Source organism: Tamandua tetradactyla, chromosome 24 (genome assembly GCF_023851605.1).
Source record: "Tamandua tetradactyla isolate mTamTet1 chromosome 24, mTamTet1.pri, whole genome shotgun sequence".
Classification (NCBI taxonomy): Eukaryota; Metazoa; Chordata; class Mammalia; order Pilosa; family Myrmecophagidae; genus Tamandua; species Tamandua tetradactyla.
In genome coordinates this window covers 16,146,707-16,174,351 of record NC_135350.1, presented here as the reverse complement: position 1 = coordinate 16,174,351, position 27,645 = coordinate 16,146,707, and the positions used below count along the sequence as shown (strand labels likewise).

General features: G+C 35.4%; 1 long non-coding RNA gene across 4 annotated transcripts in view; it reads right to left on the bottom strand.

Moving 5' to 3' along the window:
* Positions 1–27,645, bottom strand: part of LOC143668058 (uncharacterized) — a 162,102-nt gene that overhangs the window by 55,855 nt on the left and 78,602 nt on the right. For 3 of the 4 annotated variants that reach the window (XR_013168272.1, XR_013168271.1, XR_013168274.1), the window contains 2 exons: positions 27,107–27,251; positions 4,989–5,068 (listed from right to left, as the gene is read on the bottom strand). This is a non-coding gene — a long non-coding RNA (uncharacterized LOC143668058). The remainder of the gene's footprint in view (positions 1–4,988; positions 5,069–27,106; positions 27,252–27,645) is intronic. The other variant, XR_013168273.1, reaches the window with a different exon arrangement.

Sequence of the window (27,645 nt, the reverse complement as noted above, 5' to 3'; positions counted from 1 at the left end):
CTTGGCCCCCATAAAATCCATTCTCCACACTGTAAGCAGCTGCCAAAAGTACAGTTCTAAAGTGAAATTTTGATGGTCTTGTCACTCTTAGCATCACTGCATCTTCAATCGAGTCTAAATCCAGACACTAAAAACAAAATTTTCCTGTAATGAATTAATGAATGACAATGAAACATGTTAATTCTTTATTATCCTACTACAGCAATTAATAAAAGAAGTTCTCTATTCTCATAAAATTCATACACTGGACAGCCAGTCCTAAAGAACACCTAGGGCAATGCATAAGATTCCACAAGGGTTCCATGCACATGAGTAACTTTCCAGAAGTCTACAATGTCTAGATAAGTCCCTAACCAGGTAAGTCCTGAAACCTAGAGGACCCATCATCTCCAGAACATCAGGTAGTTCCATCTCCCTACCCCATATTAGTGACAGACCCTTCCAACATGAAAAATTTAGAATGGCATAGCCTAAACACCCCTAAAGAGAGGAATGGAAAGATCATAGATGATGGTGGATTTAGACAGCGAAGATAGGATTTAACAAATTAATATGAATGCTGAATCATTAAATTGATCTCTTTTAGTGTCCAGTATCTTAGAGCAGCTAGAAGTAAAAACGTAAAATTATGGAATTGTAACCCATGTCAAAGTCTGAAATATGTTCTACAACTAATTGTAGTGCTGTACTTTGAAATTTATTGCTTTTTTGTATATATGTTATTTTTCACAAAAAAGAAGGAAAAAAGTCTATTGTGATGATAAAAATTATAAAGACTTCTAGCCTCCTATATTCTGGAGCAGCTAGAGGAAAAATCTGAGAGGATCCTATGGTAGCCTATGACAAACTCTGGGCTTGGTCTTGTAACTACTTGTTGAAGAGTGCTTTGAAACTATTGCATTTTTATTTCTTTGCTTTGTATATATGTTATACCATACAATAAAAAAGTTCAAAAAAGATTCATACACTGGAGAATTAAACAATCTGTGTAATGTATGCTGAGATAAATAAAAGAAAATTTAACAACTTACATACAATAGGGAGTTTTTTTTGTTGTTTGCTTGTTATATTGATTGTTTCAGCCATTCCAAGTTGAATGCATTTCATTGCATGGAATAAGACAAATCTCAAGTGTTTTACGAATTTCATTTTTATACAAGCGTATTCCTCAGGTGGTGCTATTGGAATCAGTAATGTTAGCGGCAGTAGCTTGGATGGTGGTGGTCTGGGGAGTAGTGCTGATGGTGCTTTATTGTAGTTACGTTAGTGGTGTCGTGGTGAGAGCAGTGGTTGTTGGAATGGATGGAAAAGAAAGGTGAATGGTGACAATAATGAAGCCAGTAAATGATAATAATGAGATATTTAGCCTGATCAAGCAGTCAGATGAGGATGCAATCCTGATTCAACCACAAATTACCTATGATCTTTGAGAAGTTATATAAACTTTTGATTATCTAATAAATGGAGGTAATAATGATTATTATTTAAGTTGAAATGAGAATATTATAATGCTTACTTCTTTGGGCACATAGTGAGTATTTCATAAATGGCCTTCTAGTTTTTGGTAGTTTTTCTTGTTAATTTTAGCACTCTCCATTCCTCTCTTGCTCATCAAACCTTAATTAACTCCAATAGTTGAAACTCTTGGCTAAGTTTAAATCTAGAGCCATATGTTCTATAATTCTTTTCAAGAATGTAATTATCATTGTTTTTAGGAAGTTGAACTTTTATAGATACTCTAAGTCATATATAAAACAGTGGAGGATCTTTTTTTAAACATTTTTTATATAGTAAAATATAACATATGTACAAAAATCAATACATTTTAAAGTATAATTTTAACAAGTAGTTATAGAACAGATTTCAAAGTTTGGTATGGGTTAGTCCACATTTTTAGATTTTTCCTTCTAGCTACTCCAAGACAATAGAGTCTAAAAAGAAATATCAATATAATAATTCATTAGTCATATTCATTTGTTAAATACTAACTTCTCTGTTAAAACTTGGAGGACCTTATTATGTATTCATTTAAAATGACTAAAAATCAGTTTCTTCTTATGCTTTGCAACATTGATTTAGTTAGGATTCTCTTGGCCACAGGTGTCAACAGCTTGACTTAAATGTATTTAGCAAAACACAAACACACACTCAGACACAAACAGGCATACAAAGGCATTCATTCATTTACTTAGGAAAGTCAGGAAGCCACACAAGTATATTCAGGAGTTTAAATGTGCTCAAACACTTTAACTGTCATCAACTACAGGAAGGTTTCATAAGGAGGGAAAGGTAGCATTCAGGAATTCCTGATACCTTTGGCAAAAACAGATAGTTTTCCCTAAATATCTACCTTCTTCTTCTTTTGTAACAATAGAATTTTTAACTATGCCTGTAGTTATCCAAGTAAAGTTTGCATTTTCCCAGCCGCCCTTGTAACTAGATGTGACCATGCAAGTTACAACTAATATGACCTGAACAAAAGTGTATTTGCATCTTTTAATTATGCCTTTGAAGGGATGAAGTGTTCCCTCCACTTGTTCATTTTTCCCTTCTAACCAGCTGTGATTCAGGCAAAAGGTGGGAGAAGAGCATCCATCTTGGGCCACAAGACAGAGTCTGCATTGCAGAGTAGCAAAAAGAGTGATACTGGCCCCTTTGCAAGTTGGTTGAGGACAGCTAACATACAGATCAGATTTTTACACAACAGATTAATAAACTTCTACTGTGTTCAACTGACAACTAATTTAAGAACTTTAACACACAAGTCTAATGACATTTTAATGAGTGTAATATCTGTCAAGGACTTTCTGCTCAACCTCAAAGTGAGAAGTTTTGAAGAAGAACATTGAATGGCCTTGGGTCACATGCTGACCTTTGAACCAGTTTATGTTAACAAGAGAGTAGAAAAATAGGGGCTAAGCTACACACCCATTCCTGTGACCAAAGGAGTGTGATGCTATTGCTGGTAGTCCCAACAGAATCACATAAAATGGGAGAGCAGCTATTTCTAAAAAAAAAAAACAGTGCAGAACAATAAAAAAATAGATATTCTCTAGAGATCACAAAATATAATTGAGCAACTTTAATAGTAGAGAATAATTTCCTAGATCGGAAAATGCATGTGAAAGAACAACAGTAGCAACACTGATGTTCTTCTGATTGGGGAAAGTACTGGTCTTCCATCGAGGTGTTACCAAAATCAGCAATAAAACAAGTCTTAAAATGTAGAACATCTTATAATGTCATATTGTAATAGTGCCTTCCCCTTGTAGTTGACCTTCTTGTCCTCGAGGCTGGATAAGAGTAATGCAAGGTTTCTAATCAGTAGTTTATCAACCTGCTCTTTGACTTTCATTCTTTTCCAAACAGCTGGTACTGTTTTAGCAGGATACTTTAAAGATCATGGACTCTGAGTTAGAGATGAAGATTTTAAATCCTCTCTGCCCCACTACCAAGTTTTATCCTCTTGATGATTATAAGTATAGGTCACTTGTTCACACAGAAGAAGGGATTTACACCCCACACACATAAAAGCACCTTGGGGTGCCATCACTCCCATGTGCTCTCTCAGAACTTACTCCAATTGGTATAATGCCATAAAGAACCTACATCCACCCCAATATCTCATGCTGTACTTGACATAAAAAGAACACTTTCTATATTCCTTTTTTTCGTGGATTTAGCTCTAGGTATACATCTCACTTCTTTCTGTTTCTTTCCAAAGCTGACTTCTTTGCTTGAGTTACCATTATCTGGTTACTTTTCCTTACTATCTGGACATATAAAATCATGTCTTCCGGTTTTCTCTTAAGTATGGTGTTATTTTTCTTTTGTATTGGCAAGTTTATGGTCTACACAGGGTAACACCTTCTAATTTCCATAACTCTAAGAATAAACTGCTCCTGTGAGAGCATCCCCACAAAAATCTGTGTCTTGGACTGCTGGCCAGGACCTATTTTACCTGAGCATGTTAAAGGGGGAAAGGGGAGATAAATATTCAGAGAAATACATCCTTTGAAAATTTTTTGGTTTCTAATTTATTCATCCAATCTCCCTCCCCCACTTCCAGAGAAGTTACAAATGTTGTTAGTCAGAGTTATTTAATGCCTAAGAAACTTTTCAATTCTTCAGTTAAACCTTTCAAAAGAGTCTTCTGAAGGACAGGAAATGACTGTTTAGCCAAGAGTAAATGACGTTGAATAAGAAAAAGCTTGAAAATTGTTCCAACTTTGAACACACGTTTTCTGAGTAGGTTCTATACTTGGCAAAACATTCTTTCATTTCTACTTATCATAATATTGTTTGTCTAGACATAGTTACTAGATAACTAGGGTACATGTTCTTTCCATTTCCCCTTTATCTTAATATATTAACTTACAAGAAGACTAAGTTCCATTCTGAAAATAAGAACACATAACATCATTCTTTAGAGATTTCTAGCTTTTCCATGACCCACTTGGAAGTCACTTGATTTTAAAACGTTTCCCTTTAGCAGCTAAGACAAACAGACCAATTCTATTTGTAAGAAAGAACCATGATGATTTATTTTTTATTATAACATAATCATGATTATTTAAAGATAAAGAATCATAGAGTAGTTACGCCAAATCCGGCAACTAAGAAATATTTCCTTAATTTCAGAAATGTGACAACCTCCTTAAAATGAAGACACAGGACCTTAGTCAGACACTTAATACAACCCAAACTCAATGTTATAAAGGAAATAAGCTAAGCAAGGATCAAATGACAAATTTCAAAATTCAGATTGATAAATATTTTTCCACATAGGGTTAATTCATTAGTTCAAATTAGTACGGTTAATTGCTTAATTTCCCATCATTTAAAAACATAAGTAAGATTTGGCTATTAAAGTTCATGTTGACCTTATTTGTAAAGTGGAAACTCAAAATAAAATACTTGGTGCTTTAAGCTCTTTCATTTGTTCATTAACTTGTTCACTTAAGGGAAAGAAAATGTTAGCTTTGTACCTATTCAAGGAGAAGCTTAGCGTAGAGCAACAGAGAAATTTGAGACTCGAAGGATGACCAACTGATTCTCAGAATTTTCACTGGAAAATAAGAAATAAACATAACATACATATAAAATTATATGTAATTTTATAAACATAAAAATTAGAAGAAATTTCCTAATCACTTCATGCTCACTATAATGATTCAAATATACAAAGTCAGAATTGGGAAGTTTATCATGCATATTAAGATAAATTAGAAACTTAGTTCAATTTTTATATCAGACTGTATAGGGTGTTAGTGACTCAAAAATAAAGACTCCTGAATTTTATTACTTCAAGCACTATATCCCTCCTCTCTTCCTCCAGAGGAAATAACAAATCTAACAAATATAAAAAAATAAATAAATGGTGGATTCCAGAGCACCAAAAAGGACAAAAAGTTGGCTTATCATGAATAGGAATTTATTTCTTAGGTAGGAAAGAATTAAAAGACCAGGAAGTAAAAGTTTACTTTTTTTTCCATTAGTGTAAGAAACAAGAATTTGGAAAATGAACTAGAAGATTGAATGCAGGAGCAACAGACTCAGACAAAGGGCCAACGAAAAAGTAAAAGCCTCTTTCAAAGCAGATTCTTTCACACATCCTATGCCTTGAGCTCTGGGTTTTTATATTTCTAGATAGAAAAAAAACGTGTAAAATCTACTGTAGTTATCTATGCATGAATTGCTGTTCATTCATTTTGACTTATCAAAATGGGATTAAGAAATTCTATACTTAACAAATGCAAAATGATCCAAAACAGACTCCTTTCACATAATTCAGCAGCTATTTTAAAAAGCCAGACTTACTCTGCTACCCAGGGCTTATGATTAGCATTATATTTTCAAGCATGGCTCAAAAGACCATGGGTATCAGGATATTCATCAAATTGAAAATGTGTCGCATTATATTCCATGCTTAGCATTCATTGCCATCAGCTATTTCATTACTATGACATTCCTTATAAAAAATTTGCTGGCTCATACTGTACATGTTTTAGAGGGTTGATACATTTTCTGAACCTAACTATATTTATATATAGTTATAAGGTTGGCAAAAGGACCGCCGGTCTTTCATTTAATTAAAAATATTCCATTCTCAGAAATTTTTCATCTTAACTGGCTCTATAAACTAAATAAAACTCATGTAACAAAGTGGTGGTAAATAAAGATGATAACTTTGATTTAAACTCTCCAAATTTAATGAGCTTCTTAAAAGCCAGTTGTGTAAAATTAATATTTTCAACTTACAAACTTAGAATTTGCTTTGCATTCATAGAAAATAAAGTCTATTTACAAATGCTATGGTTTATACCCAGATTCTCTCTTCAGAGGAAGGGCAGACCTAGTAGTTTTAGCTGCTGAAAGCCCACAGCTGAGTTCCTCCCCGGGAATTACCCTCAGAAGTACCCTCAGATGGAGCTGCCTTATCCAACATCCCCTGCATGAGATGGCACACATCCTCTGTGTGGTAGTATAAAGGCATGGACCCATTGTCTCAATTCAAGACAGTGCCAAATGGCTACTACAACATCATAGCTCCTGAAGGACTGGCTGAGGCCTCCGCTATAACTTCACCTTTCCCTCTGCCCAATCACGCTTCCTATACTCCCTCACTGGTGTTCGTCCCATCATCACTTTTGAATAAATTTTCTGCATGTAAATCTCTGTCTCAGAAACTGTCCTAAATCAATTATAGGCATGAATAGATTCAAAGTAGAAGATACAAACCATTACTGTATTTGTTCTATAATATATTGTCTGTTCCTCTAACTAAGCCTATGAGATGAAATAATAATGAAAATAACTAATTCTTTGAGTGTTTGCTATGTTCCATGCATTCTTTTGATGAGTTACATAAGTCAATTTCTTTAAAAATCACAACCACACTCTGAGATAGACTGGCTTTTATCTCCATTTTATATATGAGGAAAATGAGGTATAGAGAGTGATGGAATTGTGAGTTAACATGTAAAGAAAACAATGCAATTGATCTTCATTTTATTTTCCTAGGCTTTAACTGCAGTTAAAAAGAGGCAATTGAAAATTAGGTCAAATGTTAAAATTCAGTATTTAATGATTTACATAGGGGACATGCTAATAAACAATTTTTTAAATGACCTAATACTATACTTAATGGCAAATTACTGGATGTTTTATTCCTAAGATTAGGAACAAGGCAAGGATGTTCTCTCTTACCACTCCTATTCAATGTTGTATGACGTCCATTATATTAGGGAAGCCTTAGCTGGTACAGTATGTCAAGAAAAGGTATACAGATTGGAATAAAGAAAAAAATACCTTCATTCACAGATGTTATGATTGTCTATGTATCAAATTCCAAAGTCTCAACTAAAAATACTTCTAGATAATAGATGAGTACAGCAAGATTGTAGATACAATGTTAATTATAAAAGTCAACAGGTTTCTTATATACCAGCAATGGACAAATGGTATTTGAAATTATAAAAGAAATATACCATTTATAATAGCAAACAGCAGAAACAAGAACTTCAGTATAAGCTTAAAACATGTACAGGATCTACATAAGAAAAATTATAAAACTTTGATGAAAGTGGTCAAAGGGTATTTAAATAAATGGAGAGATATTTCACGTCCATGAATTGGGAGAGTCCATGTTATTAAGTAGTCAATTTTTCCCAACATAGTTTAGAATCAACATGAGCTAAATGAAAATCCTAACAAGCTGTTTTTTAGACATTGACATAATAATTGCAAAGTTCAACATGGAAAGGCAAAAGATCCGGGATAGCCAATAAAATACCGGAGAAGACTAACTTTGGCAGACTGATATTACTAAACTTCAATATTTACTATAAAGCTACAGCAAAAATACCATGGAATTGGTGAAAGAAGAGAAATATAGATCAATAGAACAGAATAGAAAGCCTAAGAGATATAGTCAATTGATCTTTGACAAAGGACCAAACGCAATTCAGTGGATAAAAGATAGTCTTTTCAACAAGGTACTGGAAAAATTGGATGCCCATATGAAAAAAAGAGAGCTTAGATATAGGTAATACACATTTCACAAAAACTAACTCAAAATCTTAATACAAATGTGAAGTGCAAATCTAGATTACATTGGTTTTGGCAAATAGTATTTAGAAATAATTCTAAAAGCAGGATCTATAAATGAAAAAATTGATAAAATGAACTTTATTAAAATTTAAAATCTCTGCTATGTGAAATACATGGTGAAGAGAATGAAAAGACAAGCCACAAATTGGGAGAAAATAATTGCAAACACACCACTTACAAAAGCCTTGCATTTAAAATATATAAATTGATCTCTTAAAAAGTAAGCAATAGGAAAACAACTCAATTTAAAAATCGGCAAAAGAGCTGAACAGACATCTCACTAAAGAAGATATGCAGGTGGAAAATATGTATAAAGAGGATAACATCATTTGTCATTAGAGAATTGCATATTAAAACAAGGAAGTGCCTTTATATACTTATTAGAAATCCAAAAAAAAAAAAAATGACAATACCAACTGCTGGCAAGGATATAGAGCCATAGAATTCCTAGTCATTGCTTGTAGGAATTCAAAATTGTACTGTCACTTTGATAAATAGTTTGGATGTTTCTTACAAGGTTAAACGCCATATTCCCATACAATCCAGCAATCACATTCTCAAGTGATTTGAAAACTTCTGTACCCATATGTACTGGTTTGAAGGGTTTATGCACCCTAGAAAAGCCGTGTTTTGATCCTGATCCATCTCGTGGAGGCAGGCAGCCATTTCTTTTAATCCCTATTCAGTACTGTAAATTGGAAATTTGATTAGATTATCTCCATGGAAATACAATACACCCAATTGTGGGTATTAACCTTTGATTAAAAGGAGATGTGAGGCCATCCACTCCAGGTGGTTCTTGAGTACTTTAATGGAATCCTTTAAAAGAGGAAACAGTTTTAGAGTCACAAGATCCAAGAGATCCACAAGAACCACAAAAGCCCACACAGCCAGAGATCTTTGGCGATGAAGAAGGAAAATGCCTGCAGGGAAGCTTCGTGAAAGAAGAAGCCTGGAGAGAAGGTGAACAGATGTCTCCATGTTTGCCATGTGCCTTTTCAGTTGAGAGAGAAACCCTGAACTTCATCGGCCTTCCTGAAGCAAGGTATCTTTCCCTGGATGCCTTAGATTGGACATTTCTATAGACATGCTTTAATCAGGATATTTTCACAGCTTTAGAACTGTAAACTTGAAACCTAATAAATTCCCCCTTTTAAAGCCATTCTGTTTCTGGTATAATGCGTCTGGCAGCTAGCAAACTAGAACACTATATCAAAAATCTGTTAATGTTTATAGCAACTTTATTCATAACCACCCAACCAGGAGGCAACCAAGATGTCCCCAATAGATGAATGCATAAACAAACTGTGATGCATAAAAAAATGGACTATTCAGCAATAAAAAGAAATGAGCTACCAAGCCATGAAAAAACACGGATGAATCTTAAACACATATTGTTAAATGAAGGAAGCCTATCTGAAAAGATCATAGACTGTATTATTCAAATTATATGACATTCTGAAAATGCTGATACTAAAGCAGTGGGAAAATCATCAATAGTTGTGAGTCTTGAGGGGGCATGGAAGATGTGAATAAGTAAAACACAGAAGATATCTTAAGTCGGTGAAACTATATTGTATGATACTATAATTGTAGATACAAGACACTGAATTTGTCTGAATCCATAGGATCGTACAGCAAAAATAATGACTATTAATATATTTAAAGTAAAACAATTCATTTAAGAGGCCAGGGATCCCAGGATGGAATGCAGAATGTGACAAAACAGTCTCTAACTCTGTTACAAATGTATGAAACAACTTCACTGAAGAAAGGGCAGGAAAAGGTACTGTTCTAGTTTGCCAGGCTGTCAAAACCAGATACCATAAAATGGGTTGGTTTTAGTAATAGGAATTTGTTAGCTTACAAGCTTTAACTCTGAAGCCATGAAAATGTCCAAACCTTAGGCTTCATCAAGCTGATACCTTCTTCCTACAGACCAGTTGCCAGAGATCCTGGACTCCTCCAGCACATGACAAGGCACTTGGTGGTGTCTGCTGGTCTCTCCCCTCTTGTCTGGGTTTCCTTGCTTTCAGCCTTTTACTTCTGTGACTTTCTCTCTCTTTCTGAATTTCACTTGCTTATGCAGAGAATGTGGATTAAGAATGTGAAGCCTATATAACTAAAGGTTAAATAAGCTGTATATAAGCACTGTACTCTAGGTGGTTGAATTGTTTTCCATAGGGACATGGGGGTTAACAACTTGGTACTGTTGTACATGTGTACTGGAATTGAACATTAAGTAAATGGATGGCAGCTGACGAGGGGCAGATTTCTCACTGTTGGGGTGGGAGTTTATAAATCAGCAAGGCAGGAAGTTAGTATGATCCCCATGGTAATGGATTAGAGTGGAGACAAACATCAGTTTGAACTCATGTTTAGTGATAAGAGAAAAACTTTTCATGCAATTTAAGATCTCACAGCTTTATTGAGTAATTCATGAATTGGGCAGCATTTCATTTAGAATGAGGGGGTCATAAAAGGAAGCTCATAATACGGCCAGGGCCATAAGGGAAGCAGGTGAAGAAATGTTCTGATTGGCTGACATTGTTTCCATTTTAGATGGTGGGGGTGTGTTACGATGTGTATATTGATTAGTGTGAAATGCTTGTCCATTTTCATAAGCTTTCTCTACTAGACCAACACTTGTTTTAATAGCAGCCTTGTATAGTGTGCTCCATTTTCTCAGAAAACCCCTATAGGTCAATTATTTTTGTTTTCTGACAAGTCCTTTTCAGAAGGAGTCTTCTCTGGGCAATACCCAATGCAGGCAGACATTTCATTTTATTTAACATTAACCTGATATAGATACAAATAGTTGCATATATAAGTATAAATATACATACGTAAATGCCTGTAAAGATGATAGGTAGGTAGATAGATAGATAGATACATACATACATACATACATACATACATACATACATACAGCTAGATAGACAGACAAAAGTATGTCCACATATTAACTTGCTCTGTCAGCTGAGAGGACTAGAAGTAATGATCTACAAGCAAAGAGCATACCTAGTGCCCTTACCGCAGTTTCTAATACCATTCTCAAATAAAAGGAACCGAGAATCCTTGGAGAAATGGTTGATTATAGGACTGGGACAAGAAATATGGAAGATAATTCTGGTGCATCTCAAAGTTCCAAATGATAAGGAAGTGGCAAAAAAATTTAAATAAACACAAAAACAGCATCCCACAACAATGGGGTTATATCAAAGGGACACAAGAGCCAATTGAAAGAGCTCCCAGTAGCCAAAACTTGAACAATTTAAGCACCAAAATAAGCAAGTACTATTGGATTATGAATCAAAGTACAAAATATGCAGAAGTCCACACTGACATAAACAAATGATCAAAAAGGGGAAATAAGAGGGGAGAAGAGAAATCTTCCATGCAAAAGAATTCCAAATAATTTTTGTATATATCCGGTCCTTAAGGAAATGGACCATAACTTCCCATTCCTTAAGTGTGGACTGTACTTAGTGACTTCCCTCCAAAATCATGTAAAGGGAGGGAAAGAGTAACTGTACAGTGGAGAAACCTGGCAAAGACTACCTCTGCCAGATAATGAAGGTCAATACTAACAGTGATAAGTTATTTTGATTATATGTATCCTTGATACGATGTGATGAAAACACACTTTACCTCTGTGGTCCTACTTTCCAAAACCTACAACTCCAGTTCAATCACGAGAAAAATATCATTGGAAACATCATTCCATCAAAATGGAATTTGAGAGACATTCCACAAAGTACCTGGCCACTGCTCTTCAAAACTATCAAGGTCATGAAAACAAAAGAAAATCTGAGAAACTTTCACAACCTAAGAGGTGACTAATACATGGCTAAATAAAATGCAGTATCCTGGATGGGATTCTGGAACAGAAAAAGAACATTAGGTACAAAATAAAAGGAATCTCAGTCAAGTATGAACTTTAATTAATATTGTATCAATATTGGTCCATTAATTGTAGCATACATATCATACTAATGTAAGGTGTCAGTGATGGAGAAGCAGGTTGCGGGACTATATGGGAACTCTCTGTACTATTTTCACAATTCTTCTGTAAATCTGAAACTGTTCTACAAAATAAAGTTTATTGTTAAAAAATTAATTGGAGATGATTCAATTAGAAAAAGAAAGAAGCCTCCCAGTAAAGAAGTACTTCACAATTGTAAAAACAATCATTAGACAAATGGATGTAATAACAAATACTCCAAGTATTTTAAACAAAGAAATATCTATACTTGAAATTCAAAGGAATAGTGAGCTTGTTTTCCTATTAAGCTCAAAACTCTTGATGTCAATAAGTGTTCAAAACTGAATCTAGTTTAATAGTCAGGAAACAAAGGATATTTGCAGAGAATTTAGAACAAAACTAGGTTTGCAAAATGAGATCAAGGAAAAAAAGTTAAAAGGCAGGGAGATAGTCATTGGAGAAGTTTGGAAAGTGATTTAACAATAACTTTAAATGACATTAAACAGTTTCATGCAGTGAACAGTATTTTCATTCTTCAAACACAGGAAAAATTAGGTTTTTGAAATAATTTGGAATTTCTCATAGGTGGAATAGATTATGAGGGAAATTGTGCATATTTCTTATATAAGGGTAAAAAAAGATAGCTTTATACTTTTCAAATAATTTGAGATAATTAAATATCAATTTATTCATTGAAAAACACTTATTGTCGACTACATAAATATATGAATTTTCAGTTGCTCTGGTTTCTAGCTGAACACAAAACAGCAAAAAAATCACTGAAGCAAAGTCAACAATGATAAGTCATACCAGAAATCACTGTTTTGTTCAGTATCATGGCCTCCTTATGATGAACTCAGTTTCTATCATTGTCAAAAGACAAAGAAAACTAGATAAAGGGAAGCCGATAAAGGTGGAGGCAGGTGCTTTTGTAATTAATTAACTATATTTGTGACAAGCCTTTGAAGACAGATATGACAAGCACGATTATGACTTTCCTTTGAGGCCCCCATTCGAATGGCAGCTTAGTAACCTGAGACATTTTCTATATTTATCTCCTTAACAGAGATCCATTTTTAAATCAGCCAACACAAAGCATGGTTTCTTTTTATCTCATTGCAACACCCTGTGATAGGACTGGGCCACCTGGACAGATTGGCTGGAGTCTGTTGATAACTTAAGAGATCCCAGTAACGAATAATTGCTACCTCTATGGAACTGCTAAGAACAAAGAAAATTATTCCTGAAACATCAGTTTGCTGTTTACAAGGAATTTTCTCAGATCAAACTGTTGCTCTTTTAAGGGAGAAGAGTGCATTATTTCATTTGCATGACTCAATGGAGAACAAAGGAAAATCAGTTACTATTTTGGTACGTGTGATAGGGAGTGCATATGGGGTGGGAGGACTGTTTAAAGTCATATAAGGATACTCCACGTTCTACTCCAAGAGAGCATATTTCCTACCCCTTGGACTGGAAAACACCCAACTTCTTTCAGCCTGGAAACAAAAATGGCCTGGGTTGTGCCAGACAGACATAAAATAACATGAACTTCTAGTGGAATATGTATTCCCTCTCCGTTCTTCCAAGTGGGTTTCTTGTTTTCAAGAAAAAAACAACAGATTTTCACTTTTTGTTTTGGAGTTGTCAATCCAGAAGTGTTCACTGAGCACCTACTGTATGTCAACACTATTCTACTCACCAGAACAAACAGGCTGCCATTTTGGCTCCACAAAAGGAAAAGAATTCTCTGAGTAGGTTTTTAATCTGTAAGTGCTTGAAATCCCTCTCTTTTTTTTTTTCAATTTTGAGGAAAATAAAAGCCCATACTACTTGTTATTAATTTGGGGATCAAGGTAGGTGTGATAATCAGGTTCTGGTGTCAACTCGGCCAAGCGATTATGCCCAGTGGTCTGAAGAGGCAAGCACTGGCCTGTCCATTGCTGCAAGGATATTTCATGGATGGTTGATAAACCAGAATGCTGGTTTATTAAATCATCAGTCAGTTGATTGTATCTGTGGCTGATTACATCTGCGATCAACTAAGGCCTATGTTCCTCCAATGATAAACAATAATACAACCAATTGAAGACTTTTAAGGAAGAAGAGAAAGTTTTTCACTGCTTCTTCAGCCAGCGAGCCTCTCCTGTGGAGTTTCTCAAAACCCATCACAATCAGCCTTACAGATTTTGAATGCTTCCATTCCCACAGTTGCATGAGACACCTTTATAAATCTCATATATATAGATATTTCCTGTTGGTTATGTTTCTCTAAAGAAAACTGGCTAACACAGTAGGTCAGGAATATTTATTTATTGAGCACCTAATACCACATAACTAGTACTTAACATATGGACAGAAAATTTACCAAAGTTGCTTGAGGTCAATATATTTGTATCTTTTGGAAACTTTAAATTTATTGAAGAGATTGTACCAAGTATTCCAGAGGCAAGGGAAGGGATTTTGTGATTAAGAGGAAGGAGATAAGATTCCCAGAGAGTGGGAAGAAGACAAGGATAGCTGCGTCTTAAAATTTATGGAGGACTTGAGTAAGAAGGCAAGACATCAGAGGGAAAAGGCTATGTTGTATATCCACTAAGGCCTAACATTGGGGATCACAGTTCCCAGTCACGTGAAAGATTCACCCCATTCCTAAATCAGGTAAGAAGCTGTGAAGCTTCCACGTTGGAAATACCACTTAGGCTGGGGAAATGGATTTAATAGCGGAAATCAGAAGGACCCCCCCCCCCCACATACACACACCACTCCCATCTGCTGTGGAAGACTCTGAGTTCAAACTTGGTAAGGGAAGAGCTTGTGAAGAGAGGAGAACAAGGATAAACGCTCTGATAATTCAAATTGAAATTCCTTCCTTCAAGAAAATAAAGAAAGCAATACTTCTTTTTTCACAGATGAATTTGTAATTACCTCATACTTATTATTCACAACTTGACTCATTTAATTCATAGAACAACTCATACCATAAGCCTTGATATTCCCTTTTAGCTCTGGAATGACTATAATAGCTATATATGATTTTCTTTTTGGATCTTAGGTAAACAGAGTTAGTGTAATGGTAAACCTTGGCTATGACACTCTTGTCATTCGTCCAAATAGGTCCTCTTTTATGTAGTTAGATAACAGTTTATTAATTATTTTTGATTATTCAACAAGTATACATGAACCCATCATTCAGCACTAAAAGCTAGGACTTTGTCATCCATCTAACTTCCTTCCTCATGCTTTCCTTCTTCCTCCCCATACAAGTAACCATCATAGAGAATCTTGTTTCATCAGTCCCTTGTTTCCTTTTTTTTTTATTTTACATGGGCAGGCACCGGGAATCAAACCCAGGTCCTCCGGCATGGCAGGCAAGCATTCTTGCCTGCTGAGCCACCGTGGCCTGCCCCCTTGCTTCCTTTTTAATATGGTTGTATTACCTTACCTATATATGCATTCTTAAATTGTTTATTTTTATTTTAATTGTTTTTAACATTATAAAAAAGTATCATGTTATATATAAACTTTTGGGATTGTCTTATTATACTTAACCTTTTATTATGTTTCATCCATATTATTGCATGTGACTGTGATCTTTTCATCTGACAGCTATACAACATTCTGTTATATGATTGTACCATCAATTGTTATTCATCCACTCTCCTGAAGAGCATCTGGTTTGCTCCCAGATTTTGCCATTATAAACAGAGTTATTTAGAAAAAAAATTGAATATGTCCTTTATTGAATACTGGAATATGACTCTCTATTTCTCATCCCTCCTCACTCCAACCCATTCACTGTACTACTTTAATGAGAACACTTATAAAACATTACTTATGCTAGAATTGAGGGGAGTTTCACAGAGTTCACAGAAGACTTGCTCAGCAGAGAGGCCATATGGAAAACTGATAGGACTCTGAAACAGGAAAAGAAAAAGTTATAGAAATAAAGAGTAAACAATGGTGACCACAAGCAAAAATAAACTGACCTCCACCCTGAAAAATGGCATGAAAGTTCGATGATGTGAACCATGGGCTTGAGAAATTTTAGCAAAGTAAGTTAGTAAGTTAGGGGCCTAATAGCCCTATGGTTTATGGAGCTCAAAGAATGGAAGCAGAACGATCTCAGAGATTAGGGAGAAAAAAGCCTGGGGAAAGGCTCATGTAATCAACCTCTGCAAGCTGGGGCCAGTGCGCTCAAAACCACCTGCTTATTGACATATGCAGAGGCAATTTTCTCCATTTTTATACCAACCTCAGAATTATCCTTGAGGTATTTTAATCAAATATACTAGTATAGTAAACCTGTTTTGTATTTCATATAATCCCAAGAGATTAGAGGTAAGAAAAAAATAAGTATATACCAATTTGGCAACATTCCATGAATCTTATTGCAGAGAAAAAATTATGCAAGTAATTACTGCCATGGTGGTCACAAATGTAGATCTGAGATAATCATTTACCCTGCAGTAATTTTTCATCATTGTCATTTCCTCAGATTTAAATTCTACTCTTATGCATAAACCTCAACACCCTCGTGAAATGGGTAACGCTCTTCTTTCCCGGCTCATCTTCTACCATACCCTCACAAGGTCCCATCACCCTCAAGGGTCCTCCATTATAATATAATTTTATTTACTTGGTCTTTCATTAGCCCTTCTGCATCTCCCTTCTCCCCTCCTCTAACTCTCCATCCCCATCTCCATCCCCAGCCAGACAAAGCAGACTGTCACAAGACAAATATACTTCTAGTTTGACTCCTGTCACATTCAGCTTTCTTCCCATCCATTAGATTTTGAGTTCCTTTAAGAGGAGGGACCCAATAAATGGCCTCTAGTGAGCACTCTATAAAAGTAGGTATGATAGCCTGCTGGGACACTCATCTCCCAACTGCTGAGAATGGTGGAGGTCAATGGCTTGCACCTAAAAACATCACCAGAAATTTGTCCTTGGTTAACAAGAACCAACTTGCCAGAAAGCACCTGAGAATAGGTAATGTCAGTCTTTTGGGGGGTCAACCAGTGACTCAGCTGGGATACAAAGGTCTGGCCCCGTCCCTCTCTGAAGCAAATTCTCCTATGGATAAGTTAGGCTAAGATGAGATTTTTCTTGAAATCATATCCATATTCTACTCTCCCTTCTTTGGAATTCTGCTTCCCTCATTCCCATACTGCTTTCTTCCAAAGAATATACCCTCTATAAAGTGCACACATTCAAACCCCTCCTTCAGGCTCTGCTTCTAAGAAACCCATCCTAAGAATAGTTGGTTTTAGTTCATTAAGTTATATTGTATTGAACAACTTTTTAAAGGGGAGTCAGTTTTTGCTTAAATCTCTCTTACTCTAAAATCTCTATCTTACCGCTATAACAAGTGTCTTGAACAGTTGAAAAGCTGTGAGCAAAATTATATTATATATATATATATATATATATATATATATATATATATATATATATATATATAAAATGATATATGTTATGCATTCTTTGCCATTTACTATAGTAAGTCATAGGGATTTTTTTTTTGTCCCACGAGTCTGTTTCTTTAACTATGAAATACAGAGAAACTATCTCATAGGGATCTCAGGACATGTAGACGAGACAATGGACAAATTATCCACCATATAATAAACAGTATCTAATTTCTAATAGTCAACCCTAAGAAATAGAGTATTTTGACCACCAGTGGTTAGACAGCAATGTTAACTAAAGCATAAAACAGATGAAGTCAAGTCTCTTGTGTTTGACAGAGTATCCACTCAAAGTATGGAAAAGTTGAATGAGACCAAACTTTTATCAATTAGAGCCCCTGGGGGGAAACTGTGTTTGTACCAACTTATAGAAATATGTGAGTTTTGAATTTTTACTCATAAATCTATAGAGGACTGGCTTATTGTGATTAATAATGTGCTTACTATTGGGCTCATATACTCATTATCAAGATGACATATTAATTCAATTTATTTAAATCTGGAAAGGGCAGAAGCTCAAAAGGCCTCTTGTGCTCAGATTTTTATATTAGAGACATTTTTCCCAGTCAGTTTTGGTGAAGTCTGGATAAAGTGTCTCTTTGCTTTGTTCTTAATTGGGCTATTTTCCTTTCTTTCAAGCAGCCTACCATTCCCAAATATTGCAGACTGCAGGAAACTGGATTTTATTTTGAGTACATTGCAAAGCTATTTCTTTTTATCAAAACAAGGAGGCAAGTTGTAAAGTGGAAAAAGCATAGAGGGCTGAGCTTTTGCTTCATCATCTGTAAAACTAGAAATTTCTGAAGCTTATCTCTCACAAAATTCTGTCATTTTAAAATGAGAGTTTTCCTAATGCCTAAAAAGTAAAAGTAAAAGTTCATTGCCTCATTAAATTTCCCTAAAATAAAACACCTTGTCTAAACTTAGGTCTTTTTCTACTTTCTGGACCCCAGCACAAGAAAAATATATACTGATAACAGGGCTGGGGCAGGAGTGGGGGCACGATAGCAAAGGAAAGCAACAGAAGAAGAAAACAGTTCAAAGAAAGATATTCACATTTCCCAGTGTTTGCATTTTCTTAAATCAGCAGCAATAAAACGCAGGTATCAGAAAGCAGGAATAATTTCTGTGCCTTGATAGAAATGTAAGCTATTTCCAATGACTGGGAAATTAATGTTTTTTAAGCTACTGTAGTTTAAACTCTTGCCATTTTAGAGAGCAGAGCAGCCATAGGAAGTGGACCATACATTACGGACCTGGAAAAGAAGAATATAGATTCAAACGCTGCCAAGTTATAGAAAATCTTGCCTAGAAAAGGTCAATTTGATTTCGAGGGGATTTACTCCATTTTTTTTTAAAGCTCCATTTTACCTTGCATGCCTCAATGGAGAACAAATTAAAACAATATATTTGGTTTTATTTTCCCAGGATGTGAAATGCTGCGCAAACCAAATATCCAATGGATTTAATCAGGCCTTTGAACAATTGCCTATTTTGAAACCATGCATCTCAAATATAAATTGGTAAAAATATTTCGATGCACCTTTGATAGTTATCTTCTCAATTATTACCATGTACCACCCTAGACTTTGGCAAAATCCAAAGGCAATTACAATTTTAAAAGACATCGATTTCTATATTTATGAAGTGTGTTTTCTCTGTTATCTTGTTTGGTACTTGTGTCAAGTATGCTACTAATTTGCATACATTTCAGATGAGAATGTGTGAGACATAAAGTAGGAAAAGTAAAGAAAAAGAAAAAGAAAAGAAAATGTAAAATCAAGTGTATATTGGATATATTTGACTAGATGGAGGAATATCTTTGTATAAACAGATAAAGAGGATACTTTTCAAATTCAAATATGTAAAATAAAACATGAACACAAGAGTCATCAGTTGAAACCTTATTTTTTTTGCTTCTAATTATTTCTTAGTCTTGGACTGCTTTCTCAAGAAATATTCACTTGTGACCAATTAAATGTTGCCTCTTTTCTACTTTGAGCTGTAAAATTAAGCCCCTAGAATTAACAATGACATAAAGATTTGATCAGTTGTATTATTTTTGCCCCAAATTGGATATTAAATACAAATATTTCTCAATGTGTCAATCATAAAAGCTCCAGTTTGGAAGACATTTGAGACATCATCTCCTTCCACACTGTGATATTAGTGAGTTCCCTATAATTAGAAATATTCAAGCACTTTCCCCAGGTCCTCAAAGCAAGATGTTAATGAAAGGATCCAACTAAATAACTTCTTAGTAGTCATTTCCCTGTATGACCTTTAGAGTCCCTTACAAACTCGAGAGAAGATGATTTTAGAGCTCTCTTTCCATTCCATGCATTTTCCTACAGTGGACAGACCTCAGCAGTGGATGAGCTCTAGCTTGTTTTTCCAGTGACAGGGCATCCCTAGTTCAGGGGAAAGCTATAGTTATCTAATTCCAAATAACAATTTCATAACAAATAAAGGTTTTTCCTGACACTGAGACTTTCCCCTGCTTCCTGGCCCCTGTTTCTCTGTCCTCTTTTCAAAGTTCTCTGAAGGAAAATCTGCTCTCACTGCCTCCCAGCACTACTCTTTCTTCAGTCTACAGTCTGCTTTCTTTCCTCCAGTCTGATAAAAGTAGTGAACATTATAAGCATGTGTATGTATGCCTTGTTTTTTAAAAATGAAAAGTTAATGGAAAATTTAAAATTAAAACTATATATATTTTAAAATATGAAGATCACTCTTTGCAAAAACTAGACAATCCATTAATTATCATTATTGTCTATAATGTGGGGAAACAGATGCACATCTCCTGCTAGTGAGAATATCCATTGATGCAACACTTTGGGGGGTAATTGAGCAAAAGCAAAGCAAATTATAACTGCACCAACTTTTTGACTCAGCAATCTTATTTCCAGGAATTTATTGTGGAACTATACCAGAGAAAATATACATTCAAGAATGTCCTTGAGGCATTGTCTGTTGTAATAAACATAACAAAAATCATAAAAATATGAATATAAACAACATTTAGAAAAGAACCTAAATATCCATCAATAGGGGACTGAACAAATTAGATAGGGAAACTCTATCTAGCCACATATATGCAGTCCTTAAAAATAACGCAGTGGATCTGTATCCGCTAACAGAAAACACATCTACAAGTTTTATTTCTTGAGTAAAAATAAACAATGACTATAATATTGTATATAATTTCCATTTGTTTGGAAAAATATTATAGAAAGGCATATATATATATATATGTATGTGTGTGTGTGTGTGTGTGTGTGTGTGTGCATTTAAATAGAATATTTCAATCAAGACTAGAGACCGTGTTTGGTGGTAATACTTATAGAACAGAACTGAGATGGGATTATTAGAGGGTGGTTAGGGTTAAGAGATCTTAATTTTATATCCCTTGGTGCTGTTTGTATTATTTTGTCATCTTCTATAATCATAAAAATTAGAAAGTCTTTTATTTTTAAGTTTTTGTCCACACATAATTTGCAATTTACCCTGTTTATTTGACACTGCGTATTTCCCTACTTGAGAAAGAGTCATGTAATCTTCAGACCTGAAAATTCTGGAGACCTTTTTCCTTTTACATGACATTCATTAAAGTGTTGCACAAAAGTTATATCAGCACTGATTCCTGAGAACCTCACTGTTTACCTTTCCAACAACAAAAAAGTGCCCATTTATCACTATACTTTATTTCCCATGTCTAGACCAATTTCCTCTTCAAGACAAAACATTTTTACAGTTCCACAGTGATACAATGATACAATTTTTTCCCAGTAGCTTTTTATTTTTCTTGTATGGTCTATGGCAGGGATCACATTTTATTCTTTTTCCATGTGAGTATTCCATTATTGCAGCACTACATGTTGAATTTTTGTTTGTTTGTTTTTTCTTTCTTTTGTTTGCATGCTTATTTGTTTTGAGGAAGTGCATGGACCTGGAATTGAACCCAAGTCTCCTGCGTGGCAGGCAAGAATTCTACCACTGAACTACCGTTGCACCCCCTTCCCAGTAGCTTTAGCTGCAGAATTTTGCTAAAAGCTTCTGAAAGTGAAATGAGGTTACATATTGCAGTTCATTCATGCAAAATTCATATATGCATTTCCTTTCAAAGGAATACATGAAATAATGTGGTCAGGTATAATTCCCCTTACTAAAATGGCATTGCTTTCTCCACTGTGATATAAATGGCCAGCAATCCCACCACTATTTTAATTTTCAATAAATTTGGCCACTTTCTTGAAAGTGTGATAGAGTATTGTATATTTTCATGGTCCCATTTAGACCTCTTGTTCTAGTTTGCTAGCTGCAGGAATGCAACACACCAGAGACGGATTGGCTTTTAATAAAAGGGGATTTATTTTGTTGGTTCTTCAGAGGAAAGGCAGCTAACTTTCCACTGAGGTTCTTTCTTATGTGGAAGGTACAAGATGGTCTCTGCTGGTCTTCTCTCCAGGCCCCTGGGTTCCAACAACTTTCCCCAGGGCGATTTCTTTCTGCATCTCCAAAGGCCTGGGCTGAGCTGCGAGTGCTGAGATGAGGAATGCTGAGCTACTAAGCAGTGCTACGTTGCAATCTCCCATTTAAGCACCAGCCAATTAAGTCAAATGTCACTCATTGCAGCAGACACGCCTCCTAGCCGACTTCAGATGTAATTGGCAACAGATGAGGTTCACGCACCATTGGCTTATGTCCGCAGCAACAAGACTAGGTATGCTCACCTGGCCAAGCTGACAACTGAATCTAACACACCTCTTTTCATAGATGGATCCTAAAATGAAAATCAGCAATTCCTTAAAATGTTAACATTTGTAACTTTAGTTTTCTCATTCCACCTCTGAAATTTGAAAAACAAGTCTTCAAAATTAGTGATATTTACGATCTATTTCTGATTATTTTCATCTGGCTTGCCCAATATAAGTAACCTATGGAAGAATAAGAGTACTAGACATTAATAGTTGCAATATATATTTACCGAGAATAAAATATCTGCCAGATGTACTAGTAGGAGCTGTTGATACTAAGGTGAGTAAAAACAGGCATGTTCCCTGTAGTAGATTGAATTGGGTACCCTGACAAACGGCATGTTCTTATTCTTAGTCTGAGTTCTTGGGCACGTGAACCCATTGTAAATAGGATCTTTTGAAGGTGTTTGGTGTGGCCCAATTGAATTTAGATGGGCTTCAATCCCTGTTACTGGAGACCTTAGAAAGAGGAGTGAAAGGGGCTTCACATGAAGAAGCTGGAAGTCAACGGTAACTGGAAAAGTAGATGCAAGGAGAGAGCAAGAGATCTTCATGTGATAGGAGACAGAGATATAAACCAAGGAACCCCAAGAATTGAAGCAGGCCAGCCCCATAATGCTGCACACCTCAGGGTGAAAGCATCATCTTGCCAATTGCTTAGTTTATGTGATATCTGACACAGCAGATCAGCAGACTAAGACAGTCCCTTTCATTTTTCAGCTCATAGTCCAGTGGGCAAGACAGACATTGTTGTCAATCACATAATCACACAAATCTACAACTACTAACATAGATACACGCTTCTAAAGGAAAAAGAAATACAAGGAAATATGACTGAATGTAATTAATCTGGGATTGTGGCTGGTGCTGTGCCAGTAGTGAACCAGGCTCAGACAAAGGCTGAACCATCAATAGACGGATAGACTCTGCTTTTTTAAGAACCCAAATATACTAGTCTACTTTTTTCTGGACATCTGCAAAGGAGCTGGACCTGTTTATTTGACTGTTCTTTCTTTTTTCACACTCTACTATGCTCCTGATCAGAGTTTATTTCTCTAACTATATCCCTTTCTCCCTAACTCTCTTCCTTTGGCTTTATGTAAGACCAGACACTCCATGCCTCTGACCTGGGTGTGAGAATAAATCCCTTATGGCTTTAGTTTAGTTTCCACATTTGCCCCTAGAGAATACTCAATTTTAAGTAAGTCATTTATAATAATAGCTAAGCAGAAAAACACGAGCTTCTTGATCTAATAGGAATATCTTTATTCTAATATATGACTTATTATTGCTAGTTTGTCCCTTATAAAACTAATCTGGGATAGGAATCATCTTCTAAAATGTTTATAGTCAACTCTCAAGCCGAAAATATATTCGTATATCTTCAGGTAGTTTTTTTAAAACAATAATCTCTAAACTAATGTTTGATCCCTGTGCATAGATTAACATGCTGCCTCCATGTATAGTGGGAAATGATATATAGTAATTGTTTTAAACGTATCTTCTTATATGAGATGTTTTTACACAGTTGCATAAAGGTAAAACTATTTTCCAACTTAAGTTTTCATATAAAATTCTCACAAACCCTTAAATTCACATGTGTTATTCCTAAATATTCTAGATTAATCTGATAAAACATAACAGTAATGAACTCACAAGAGGAAAAAAAAAGAATTTCCTTTGCCCTGGAGGTGCCAAGATGGATATTATAGTCAATAATACTTATGCAAAAATCCTCCTTCTGAAATGTTATTCCTTTTCCTTCCTCATAGTCACCCTAATCAACAACTTCTTTTGTTCTTTCTTGGCATATACATTTTGAGTTTCCCTTCTTTTTAATCTTTCAGCATTAAACATGAGCTTCTTGGCCTAATAGGAATATCTTTATCCTAATATTTGACTGACTATTACTAGTTTGTCCCTTGTGAAACTAATCTGAGATAGGAATCATCTCCTAAAATGTTTTGTAGTCAAGTCTCAAGCAAAGAATATATTTGTATATCTTCAGGTAGTTAAAAAGAAAAAAATCTCTAAACTAATGTTTGATCCTTGTACATAGATTATTAAAATGCTGCCTCCTATTATAGTGGCAGTAATTGTTTAAACACATATCTTCACGGAGTACTACAGCCTCAGGCTTGGATTACATAACCTCTCTTAACTACTCTCCCGTGTTGTTTCTCTTCCTTTTCCAATCATCTGCACAATGCCCCTGGATTCTTCTTCCGCTCTCCTGAGTGACTCATTATTACTTCCATGACAAATTACAAATGCATTAGCTGGCTGCTTGAGGCCCTCTACATTCTTTCTTCCACTTATCTTTCATTGTTCCTCAAGATTGCTAAGTACCCAACAACAAGTTTAACACCTACTAAGCTCTTAATATATGTGTGTGAATGAATGCTTTTTCTTATATAACTTATTCATTCTTCTAGGAACATCTTTACATTTCTTCCATATATCCAAATTCTAACCTTCTTTCAGGCTCAGATTTGTAAAATCCACAGTGATCTCTCCACAGAGACATAACCTTTCTCTGAACTCTATGAGCTTTCCCTTCTGATTTCTTTCCAATTTACCAATGTGTCCTTGGTCCCATCACACTCATCTCTTATGCTGCCACTTCATGAAGCCTGATTATGGTGGTTTGAAACTGTAAGTAGCTCACAAAAACATTATTTTAAATCTAATCCACTCCTGTGAGTATGGATCCATTTTAAGTAAGATCTTCTGATGAAGCTACTTCAGTTAAGGTGTGACTCACCTCATTCAAGATGGGACTTAATTCTATTACTGAAGTCCTTTGTAAATCAAATGACTATGTATATAGAGAAAAGCCAGGGAAGTAAGAATTTGAAAGCAATGAAACCTGAAAGAGAGGGGAGAGAACAGCAGATGCCACCATGTGCCTTGCCATGTGGCAGCGAGCCAAGGATCACTGGCAGCTGGTCTTCAGGGAGAAAGCATTATTCTGATGATGCCTTGATTTGGATATTTTCCCAGTCTGAAAACTATAAATGAATAATTCCAGTTGTTTAAGATGAACCTATTTCATGGTATTGCTTTGAGCAGCCCATGAAACTAAAACATTGTATCCTAAATTCAACTGTTCAACTAGCCTTACTTGATAATCAATTAGGGTTTACAGCTTTAAGATCACAAAGATGAGTGAACACAATGAATGTTCTAAAGAGTTCATAGTTGAGGGAAGGGACATCCATCTAATCCAATAGTGTGAGCTCTGTGGAAGTCTATACAGGATGCAGAGAGTTCAGAGAGTGGAATCATAAATTCTCTTTGGTTTTGAAGGTCAGTAGAGGTGAACCTGAGAGTCAGGGAATATTTCAGAGCAGGTGATGTTTGAACTGGGATTTGAAAGAAAAGAGGAATTTTCCAGGCGGACAATGGGATAAAAGGAGATGAAGGTAGAGGGTACATGATGTTCAAAGTTACAGAGTTTAGTAAGAACATGGAAATCTCAAGTTATTCATTGCAGATGGAGTTTAGGAAACAAGGGATGGCATGACAGAAGATACAACTACAGAGATAGGTTAGGGTCCCATAAGAAAGGGCTCGATTACCATGCCAAAGAATTCAGGTTTCAAATTTTATGATTATGGACAGATATCCAATGGTTCTAAGTAGGTGAGTGACAAAATTAGCTTTGTATTTAGAGGGGACTGAGATCAGAGGAAGCTATACCAACTGGAAGGTCCTGACAGTAATCCAGAAAAGAATCAAAGAGGTCCAAAACTAAATGGAGCTGAAGAGGAGAAGAGAAAGTAACTGAATGGGTCTAATTTGAAAGTAGAAATAAAAGAATGTGGAGTTGGTTAAATGTAAGAGTCATACAGAGGATGGTTATGATGAATCCTAGCTTTCTAGTTTGGCTGGTGACAGCAGAAAGAGGACCCTAAATTCATCATTGAACAAGTTGAGTTTGAGTAATCTGTGTTCACCCTTGATGTGCTCATGCTGATCCCCCAAACAGCTATTTTTAAAGCCATGGGTGGAGGTGGGCTTAGTAATGATGACAAAGAGTAGAATCAAATGAGTCTACATAATCCCCTCACTCATTTGTTCTAATTCCAACATTCAACCATTCTGCATGATAGGTTTTTAAACTACCAAAGTAAACATCTAATACAAAGAAAAAGAATAGTTTCACTTATTCATAATCTTGAACATGCTTCTTTCTCACTCCTAAATGGAAGCTTTTCCCATCAGCTCTCCTGTTCAAGGTAGAATGGGATACTGGTACTTGTTGAATGTTAAAACTTTATAGAAATTTTCTTTTAATTCCTACAATAAACTGCCATAAGTTGATATCATGACCCTAATTTTATAGCTGAGAAACCCAAAGCCCAAAGAAGTTAATATTGTTTTTCAAGGACCCCTACTGTTTTAGTGGTAGAGGCTGGGTAGAAATCTGTCTCTGTCTGGTTCTAAAGTCTGTGCTTCTTCCATTATAGAAGGTTGACTATTCTGGGAAAATCTTGGCTCCAGAAATCAGGCTCAGGAAAATAGTTATAAGAAAACTGAAGGATCTTTCTGTCCCTTAAGCTCTCACATTTTAAAAAGCATTCCTCTATAAAAGCATTTCTGCCAAGCGTTCAAACTCAGTTTCAAAAATGATCACTCCTCTTATTCCATTGAATAACTTTTTCTATTAATTTACTAAAGCTGAATTAAAATCTATCCAATCAAATAATAAATAATAAAACAGAAGAATAAATCAATTATGAAAAATTCCTTCCAAATGTATATGGAGTCTTACATACACAAATAGGGAGGCACGTTGCACATGCTTCTTTAATTAGACTCAACCGCCAATACGACTTCCAAAGCTCCTCAGCTCTGTAGATTTTCTCCATCCTGATAGAGGCAGGGTGACTAAAGAGGCCAGATTTTTCTTGGAATCTGCATCTTCAGAAATCAAAATGACATTTAAATCAAGATCAAAGACTACTTAACTGTCTTATTATATGTCTTAATCAGCATTCTCTATTCTCTATTCTCTATTATATGTCTATTAATCAGTATATCCTACAGGATAAGGATACTTATCCTATCTAGCAAAGCACAGCAGTACCTTGCCCTTATTCCCAGGAAACTTCAAAGCAGTCTTCACAGGACCATGAGAAGACTTGAGTGGTAAAAGAGCTGCTAGGAAAGAATTCCGCATTCCCTTAATAGCTCAAACCACACTATACAACATATGTCAAAATTTTAAAGAGAGCAGAAGCTCCTAATGTTTTGTGCAATATATACAGTTCCTGAGCTTTGATGTTTCTGTTTTTGCCCCTTTATTTGTATAAAA